A 10161-nucleotide genomic window follows, 5' to 3' on the forward strand; every position below is an offset into this window, starting at 1 on the left:
TTTATTTATTTATTTATTTATTTATTCATTTGCATGAGGAAAACTGAACATGTTCAAGGAGTTTAGCCTTTTCTTATGCGAATATTTCATACCCTACAGACTTAGAACCGGTAAAGTATATAACCAAAGAATATTCAACCGTTTAACTCTAAATATAAATAACATTACGCAGATAAAGACCAAGTTTAAAATGAATCATTATCCTTACTTTGGTTAGCATGTAGCCCTTTTAGGGAGATGCGGCTTTAGTCTTTAATTGCAGCAAAGGAGAAATTACGTTTTTCTGGAGGCGTCAAATAACAAAGAAATTACTCGTCGTGGCATCGCCCAAAATGAAGAGATCCTATATCCCTTGATGCCATAAAATTGAGTTCAGGACCAGCCGAGGAAGAGGTTATAAAAAGAAATAGTAGGAAACTTCACTGATAAAGGTTCCAAACATGTAGGGAATTTTTGTTTATTTTCAATTCTTGTTAATGCAAGGGTTTGCCTAATTTCCGTGCACCGTTGCAGATATACAATTGAAAATCATCTTAGAAATTAAATATAAATATTGTCGTCAGTTTGAGATAAAAATGGGTCGCCATAATCCGAGTATTTTGAAAAATATGTAGTTTCTACAATTCTGAATTGAAGGTCAGGTGAAAAGAGGTGGACCCCATTCATTTTATAGGCCAATAGCTTTCAAGATTAATCAAATTACGTTTTCATGAAGGATGTCTTTTCTTTCCCATTCACTCATTTATTAATTTTTTTTTTTTTTTTTTTTTTTTTACAATTCTTTCCTCTGAAATATCTATTGACTGAACATTTTACGAATATTTAGAGATGAACTACCCCTTATAAAAGTTATTTACAATTATAGAGGTTTACAACAGTAATAATTTATTATGAATCATGTTACTCACAAAATCACATCGTATATTTACACATTTTTGGCATTTCATTTTGATTAATAAATTTCTTTGCACACAAAAAGAGGTATGGGGTACGAAAATGTTTATTCTATGAAAAAAAAATCTTTATTAAATAAAATAAATTAATTACGTAATTACATAAACTAGTTTAAAATTTTAGAATTTGAAGGCTTTGGGGTACCAAAAATCTTATTCCTAAAAATGCATTTATGTAGCTCCATAAATATTACTTGAAGATGAAAATATTTTGAAACAATCTTTTCTTTTATACAGAATGATTATTGAATCTCAATGTTTAAAATAATGACATGAATATCAGATGACTTACCTAATTTGATGGCATTGTCAGTGCCTAATTTATATCTCAATCAAATATTTATAATTATTTTATTGCATATATATATATATATATATATATATATATATATATATATATATATATATATATATATATATATATATATATACACACAAATACGCATATATATATATATATATATATATATATATATATATATATATATATATATATATATATATATATATATATATATATATATATATATATATATATATATATATATATATATATATACACACACAAACACGCATATATATATATATATATATATATATATATATATATATATATATATATAAAATATATATATATATATATATATATATATATATATATATATATATATATATATATATGCATACATGTATTTATGTACATACACACACATACACACACACACACACACACACACACATATATATATATATATATATATATATATATATATATATATATATATATATACATATGTATAAAAATATATATATATTTTTGGGCTCAAGCTATGTCGTCCTGATGGAAGTTCCTATAGGGTAGCTTCCTCGGGTATATAACAACTACGGCGATATTCCCAGAGAATTTACCTTAAGGTACCAGAATTCTAACTCCTGGAGCCAGTATCCCTCGTGAAAGGGATATCGCGACATATCAGAGGACGTATTCTAGACACGCCACATGGCAATCTACATCCTGGACAGAGATTTCGTCTCGTAGGAGGTGATTGGCGAGATACGAATTCGGGAAAGAAAAAGGGGAGCCGCTCCCAAGGCTTCCCTATCCTCCGATTCATATGCGTGCCTGGCGCCAATCCTGGCGCCATCTGTATTCCTTTTTGCGTAGCTTAACAACTCGGTGTTTTTTCCTGTTTTTTTTCGCAAATCTTGGGTTATTCTGCTTTTCATGGCTTCTCCGTCTTCGTCGGCCTCTGATAAGTTGAGTATAGTGTCTTTTATGTATAAATGTAGCGTGCACGGAAAATTTCCAGTTGGAAAATTTCCAGTCGGAAAATTGCCATGCGGAAAATTGCCATTAAGGAAAATTTCCATGCAGAATATTGCCAGGCGGAAGATTGCCATTGCCCATGTTATTATTTTTTTAATTGAAAGCATAAGATTTTAAAGAAAAAAAAATTATTGATTTCAATGAAGACACCACGTCAATATAATTGATAATTGATAGAATTATATCATTTCAACTTTAATAATTGTTCAATCTTACTTAAAACTATCATTCTGCTTTCGTAATAGTAATTGTTCAATATTACCCAAATTACCATTTTTCATTTCGTATTTGTTCATTGTTACCCAAACTACCATTTATCCTTTTGTTTATATTTATTGGCTTACCAAAAGAAAAAATTAATTCTAACTTTTCTTAAAAAAAAAGACATATACTATTTGTTTAGTTTCTGGAGTCTCTGTATCCATAATGATTCTGGAGTCGAGGATGAGAATCGAATCTTATTATTTTGCACGAATGATGGAATTGAAGATTTAAGAAACTAAAAAACTGGGCTATGGATGGAACGTTTAAAGTGTCCCCTAATATATATTTTCAACTTTTTACAATTCATGTCCAAGTTGAAAAATCTAGTTTTCCACGTGCTTTTGCATTCCTTCCCAACAAAAGTGAAGTTACATATGAAAAGCTGTTTAATATAATTAAGAATTTAGTACAACAAGAACCCCACACGGCTATGAGTGACTTCAAAAACGCTTCGATAAATGGACTAAATAGTGTTTTTCCACAAACCAACAAAACTGGATGCTTTTTCCATTTCTGCCAGGCAAACTATGGAAAGCTTGTGAACCTTGGTTACAAAAATCGGTATCACAATGACAGCGGCTTCAGTTTAAAGTTACTATGTTTCTCAGCTTTGGCTCTCCTCCCGTGTCATGATGTTGTTACAGGTTTTGAAGAGCTTTCGGAGGATGAAGACATACCTGAAGAATTTTTATCTTATTTTGAATTGACATACATCGGTGTTATTAAAGGAAGGGGTAACAATAGGAGGAGATCAACACCATTATTCCCGATTCCTATGTGGAATGTTCATTCTAGAGTAGAGCACTGCATGCCATGAACCAACAATAGCATCGAAGCTTTCAACAATGCATTTTTCCAAAGTATTTCACAATGTCATCCTAATATCTGGAAATGCATTGAATTTTTAAAGAAGGAGGAAATTTTAGCGCATACAAAAATTCTACAATTCAAAAAAGGAGATGAGATTCATTATCAAAAACAATATAAAGATGTCAATGATAAACTGGAGAGAACTATTGCGCAGTATGATGAAGATCGTAAAATCTCATTTCTTCGAGCTGTTGCATATAACCTACACCCATTTTAAACATATTTTTTTAGATTTTTTTCTACTGTTTTATATTTCTTAACATTTATATTTTGTTTAATTATATTTGGTGAATTTTATCAATTATATTATGATGTAAAGTCTTTTATTTCAAATAAATTTTTGGTAGTTTGGGTAAGAATGAACAATTACGAAAGGAGAAATGGTAATTTGGGTAATATTGAACAATTACTATTGAGAAATCAGAAATGATAGTTTTAAGTAAGATTGAACAATTATAAAAGTTGAAATGATATAATTTTATCAATTATCCATTATATTGACGTGGTGTCATATTTCAAATCAATAATTTTCTTTTCTTTAAAATCTTATGCCTTCAAATAAAAAAGTAATAAAATGGGCAATGGCAATCTTCCGCCTGGCAATATTCTGCATGGAAATTTTCCTTAATGGCAATTATCCGCATGGCAATTTTCCGCCTGGAAATTTTCCCACTGGTAATTTTCCTAGCGCCAAATGTAGGCTCTTGGTAAAATTTTGAGTGATTAATAGGATTAATCTTTGATACAAGAGCCGTAGCCTACCAGAGGCGTCTTGGACGCTGTCGCTCGCTAGGTATAATTTAGTTAGTCAGAGCGACATTCCTGGTTGTTTTGCTTTAATAAATTTTAGCTATTTAGCATTACATAGGATTTCCTTTCGTGCTTAGTATTATTTTGGCGAAGTATTCGCCATTCTGGCCTACGCTAGGCCATGTAGCCTAGTCGTTTGGTCCTAGTACTTCATGCATGATTATGGTTTTTCCGAGTGTAATTAAAATTTTATTGAAGCTTTAGGCTATATCTTATACATTTTAGACTGTGTGGAATATTTCCAAGATAGTATACGAGTGAGTTTCGGTGATTTAGGTAATCGATTCTCTTGGTGCCTAGGCTAGTAGCTTATGGAGCCTGAGTATACCCTATCATACTCCACGGTTGCTTCTTTTCTTCGGAGAAGGTATGCAATCCCTTTCCCTCTGTTTAAGCCTTAGGCTTATCCCTAAGTGGTTTTTTCCGAATTTATTTTCGATAAAACTATACTAGGGTGTTACTGTACCTTCCTGTTCCTGTAGTTATGGTTCAAGAGGGACAGAACAACAGAGTTTTTTAGTCTGAATCTGTGTTGTCTGGCTTGGGGCTGAGTCCCCCTCGCTGACCTAACACAGACAAAGGGAGCTTAGCTCCCATAGGTCACTACCGAAAGTTTCTGTGGTTATGATTCCTTCTTTTGTGATCTACCAGACTAGTCCTTGTTGCTGTTCTCGGGGGAGGATAAGTTCTTCCCTTGGGAGTAGCAACGCCTTCCTTGCTTTGGTGCTTTGGGAGCTGTCAAGTATTGCTGGCCTTCCCCCTTAGATCTCCCTTAGGCTAAGATAAGTTTCTTGGCTGCGGGTGATCTGTCACTAAAGCAAGGTTGGCCGGACCCTCTTGTCCCTTCCCCCTCTATCTCCGTAATGGCCTAGCCATTACAGTACTGTACGTCGTTCTACATCTGGACCTAGTATAGGTTAGGATGTGGAATTGACTCAGCTCCTTGCCGGCCGGCAGTGCTGCTGGCCGGCAAGGGTCTTATGTTTTCGAGTGCTGCCCGGACCTCTCTTGGTCCCTCATCCATGTCTGCCGGCAGAGCCGGACGGCATTGGTCAAGGAAGCCTGAATTAGTTTCTCCCCTTCCTTATATGCACTCTTTCGGTTGCCGGGCTTGGAGGTTGTGTACACTCTTATCCCGGCATCCATTCTATTTTTCTTCTAAGTGCTGTACCTGTCCCGGCTGCCGGCCGGCAGCCGGGCAGGTGTAGTCCTCTGGTTCTTTTGCTGCCGGCTGGCATCGGTCTTGTACCTTTGCCGGCCGGCTTATGTCAGCCCTTGTCTGCCGGTCACCAAGAGTGTGGCCGGCAGCTGGGTACTACCTTGTGTAGTTGCTGGCCGGCAGCCATTGCCGGCCAACACTGGCTGTTACCGGCCAGCAGTTGCTGCCGACCGGCACAGGCATTTGAACCAGAGTGCTGCCACCCTATAGCTGTTAAGTAGTATACTTTAAAGCTAGTTGTGGTGTGTGCCGGCCGGCAAAGGCAGGCCGGCACACATCCCCCTATACTGTACTAGTATTCTTCAGTATAGCATATACAGTAAGAGGAAAACTATAGTAAGGGTTTTGGTACAGCACTGTGTCTTCTAACACTATTGTGTTTTCTTGCACACCCCTTTGCTGTTGCCCTCAGATAGGAAGCTGAGTTCTTCCCTGCCTATTATCCAGGATTTTAAAATCATTGCTTAGGTGTGAGCTCCACCTGTTTCCTCTGGAAACCTTGCATTGGTTACTCTAGAAGAGATAAACCATTTTTTATTTTATTATCTGGAAGGCTGCAACAATGAGTTGTGAGGGAAACACAAGTGTGTGTCTTTCCTTTATGAATTGTTATGCTATACTATGCATATCCAGTGATACATAGTTCACTTGATACTCATGGACATTTCTTCTCTTTACAGGAGGACCCTCCGAAGTGCGGAAATGTTTTCTGCAATGTCCGCAGTAAGAACCTCTGCGGACATGAGTGTTGTAGGAGACATGCAGCATGCGTTGTCTCCAAGGATGATCTCCAGTATTGGGACCCTCAGGTATGTACTGTAAGCACTAACCTGATTACTGAGGCTTTTGATTCCCCTAGAACGGCGGAATCAAGGGATATAGCAAGGGAAAAGCTTTGTACTTTGGTAAGGGGCTTCAAGAAGAACACTTCTGGCTCTTATCTTCAAAGTGAGAAGATGAGGGCGTATCTTTTTCCCCAGGTATCAGATGATGCAGTGATTCCCCAGCCTCAAGAGGAGATCCCTCAAGATCAAGTCCAGGTGGACGTGGAAGTCGCAGTTGCGATGCAAGACATCCAGTTAGATGACAGGATGTCTGACCTGGACGAACGTTTGGATCAAGACCTCCTGGCAGAAGGTCAGGATGAAGTTCAAACCCGTGATGTCGTAGAGGATGAGGTCGACGAGGTGTCGGCTATTCCGGTTCAGATTCCGGATCCTATCCCCTCAACATCGGCCGGTCTCCCAGTAGAACTGGGACAGGCCCTCTCTTCGATTGTTGGAATGATCCAACAAATGCAGAAGGAGAATAAGGAGAAGGCGGCTGCTATGGAACTGCGTATGCAGTCCCTGGCAGAATCACGTGGGCCCCGGAAAGGGCTCAATATGAAAGACCTTCCCGTATGCTCAGATGCTAACCCTTGGAGGTATGCTGAGCACATGCCAATGACGACTGGAAAGATCGTCATCTCGGATAAGCTGGGTTCAGTTTCACTAGAGGAGGTGGAATTTTGGCCCAGCAAGGCATCATATCCGGACTGCTATGTCCGGCTGAGAAAAGAACCAGCTTCAAGGGAGGAGACAGAGCCAAAGAAGGTCATTATTATGGACCACGCTAAGGCTCAAGCCCTACTTTCATCCTCGATGAAAGAGAGGGGCTTCTCTAACTCGAAGGTAGCTGCATTGAACAAGAAGCTCCCTTCTTTTGTGTCCTCTCCTGCTAGAGCCTTCCCCTTTCTACAGAAAGGCTTTGCGGCTGTCCTAAAGGCAGTCGAGGCCGGTAAGCCTTGCCCCTCCCTGGAGGAGTGTAAACCCTTGTCGCTGGCCCTGCCTATGGACCACAAAGACTGGAAGGATGTCCATCTGACATTCTCAGTGGGAAAGTTGGAGGCTGATATTGCCGGATGGCAATTCGGCGAGGACCTCCCCAAGCTGTCCGACTCTCTTTTACGAAGAGAGTTCGAGACAAAAGAAAGACTGGCTGCCTCAATGTCTCATCAGACTACTCTTGAGACGATGGCAAGTGACCCCAAGGTCCATGAAATGTTCATGGTAGTGGCTAAGTTTCACCTAGCCACAGTGACGAAGGACCTTTATTTTTACGGCTGTCCTAAAGGCAGTCGAGGCCGGCAAGCCTTGCCCCTCCCTGGAGGAGTGTAAACCCTTGTCGCTGGCCCTGCCTATGGACCACAAAGACTGGAAGGATGTCCATCTAACATTCTCAGTGGGAAAGTTGGAGGCTGATATTGCCGGACGGCATTTCGGCGAGGACCTCCCCAAGCTGTCCGACTCTCTTTTACGAAGAGAGTTCGAGACAAAAGAAAGACTGGCTGCCTCAATGTCTCATCAGACTACTCTTGAGACGATGGCAAGTGACCCCAAGGTCCATGAAATGTTCATGGTAGTGGCTAAGTCTCACCTAGCCACAGTGACGAAGGACCTTTATAGCTTCGTCAGGGCAAGGAGAGCTTGCAGGGAGTTCGTGTTCACCGGGGCCTCGGTGAGACACGAGCCAAGGAAGTTAATCTCCTCCAACATTTGGGGAAAAGACCTTTTCCCTACCGATTTGGTCAAAGAGGTTGTTGATAAGGCCGCTGTGGAGAATAGAAACCTTCTCCAGAAGTGGGGCCTGGCTATCAAAAGAAAATCTTCCCCGGATGAGGGTCCTCAACCAAAGAGGAAGAATATGAGGACTAGGCTACCGTCTCGGTCAGCCAAGCCTTTTAAACAGCAACAGCAACTGCAATTGCCATTGCCTCCAGTGCCCCAGATGGTGGCACAAACCCCGACTACTTTTCAGTGGGTACCCCAGGCTGTGCCAGGTCAGTCATCCACATTCACCCCAATGTTCGAAGGACAGTCTTCTTCCTTTCGTGCAAAACCTAGAGGAGCAGCCAGAGGCTCGTCTAGGCGCCCCTCAAGGGGAAGGGGTTTCAGAGGTGGTCGTGGTCAGGGAGGCAAGACCTTAGGACGGCAGTCCAAGTGAAACGAGACCGGTAGGAGGGAGACTGATGAAATTTTGGGATCGCTGGACCTTCGATCCCTGGGCCCAAAGCCTACTCAAGAATGGACTGGGCGGGAGCTGGTACAGCACTCCACCCCCGTGCCTTCGGTTTTTCCAACACTCCACCCCCGTTCTGGAGGAGTACGTTCAAGAACTGTTGGAGAAAAATGTGATCCGAAAGGTGAAGTCCATCAAATTCCAAGGGAGGCTGTTTTGTGTTCCCAAGAAAGACTCGGAAAAGCTCAGAGTCATTCTGGACTTGTCGCCACTCAACAAGTTCATAGTGAATTGCAAATTCAAGATGCTAACACTGCAACACATAAGGACCTTACTGCCCGAGAGGGCATACTCAGTCTCTATAGACTTGTCAGACGCCTATTGGCACATTCCAATCAGCCGTCGACTCTCCCCCTACCTAGGGTTCAGGCTACAACGGAGACTATACGCCTTCAGAGCCATGCCATTCGGGCTAAACATAGCCCCAAGGATTTTCACGAAGCTTGCGAGCGCAGCTCTCAAACAATTACGCCTAAAGGGAATTCAGGTAGTAGCCTACCTGGACGACTGGCTGGTGTGGGCAGCATCCGAGACCAAATGCTTGCAAGCTTCCAGTCAGGTGATCCAGTTCCTAGAGTACCTAGGCTTCAAGATCAACAGAAAAAAGTCTCGACTTTCTCCATCCCAAAGGTTCCAGTGTCTGGGAATCCACTGGGACCTTTTGTCACACAGTTTCTCCATCCCGACGAAAAAAAGGAAGGAGATAGCGGGCTTTGTCAAGAGACTTCTAGATTCCGAAAGGATATCAAGACGCGAACAGGAGAGGGTACTAGGCTCTCTCCAGTTTGCTTCAGTGCACAGCTAAAGGATGCAACCGGAGTTTGGAGAAGGTATGCATCAAACGCGCGAAGAGATCTGAGAAGACCAGTGCCGCCTCGGCTACGTACTCATCTCAGGCCTTGGTCCCAAGCCAGACATCTAAAGAAGTCGGTTCTTCTTCAGCCACCTCCCCCGTCGATAACGATTCACTCAGACGCCTCAAAGGAGGGATGGGGAGGTCACTCTCATCGGAAAAAAGTCCAGGGGACTTAGTCCAAGCTATTCAGGACCTTTCATATAAACTTTCTAGAAGCTATGGCAGTGCTCCTTACCTTAAAGAAAGTCTCCCCGCGTCACTCAATCCACATAAGATTGGTGATGGACAGCGAGGTGGTTGTGAGATGCTTGAATCGACAAGGGTCGAGGTCACCACCTCTCAACCAAGTGATGTTAGCCATTTTCCGATTGGCAGAAAAGAAGAAGTGGTACCTGTCGGCAGTTCACCTTCAAGGAGTCCGCAATGTGACAGCGGACGCTCTATCCAGGTTCACACCGATAGAGTCGGAATGGTCCTTAGACGCAGGATCATTCTCCTTCATTCTGAATCAAGTCCCAGAACTGCAGATAGACCTCATTGCGACGAAAGACAACAAGAAGTTGCCCCTGTACGTGTCTCCGTACGAGGACCCCTTAGCGGAAGCAGTGGACGCGATGTCCCTTGACTGGAACAGATGGTCCAGGATTTATCTGTTCCCTCCTCACAACCTTCTGTTGAGGGTCCTCAACAAACTGAGATCCTTCAAGGGGGTAGCGGCAATAGTGGCCCACAAGTGGCCGAACAGTATGTGGTTCCCCTTGGCGTTGGAACTACAGATGAAGTTTGTGCCGCTACCACATCC

The sequence above is a fragment of the Palaemon carinicauda genome, chromosome 6 (genome assembly GCF_036898095.1).
Source record: "Palaemon carinicauda isolate YSFRI2023 chromosome 6, ASM3689809v2, whole genome shotgun sequence".
NCBI classification, from domain to species: domain Eukaryota; kingdom Metazoa; phylum Arthropoda; class Malacostraca; order Decapoda; family Palaemonidae; genus Palaemon; species Palaemon carinicauda.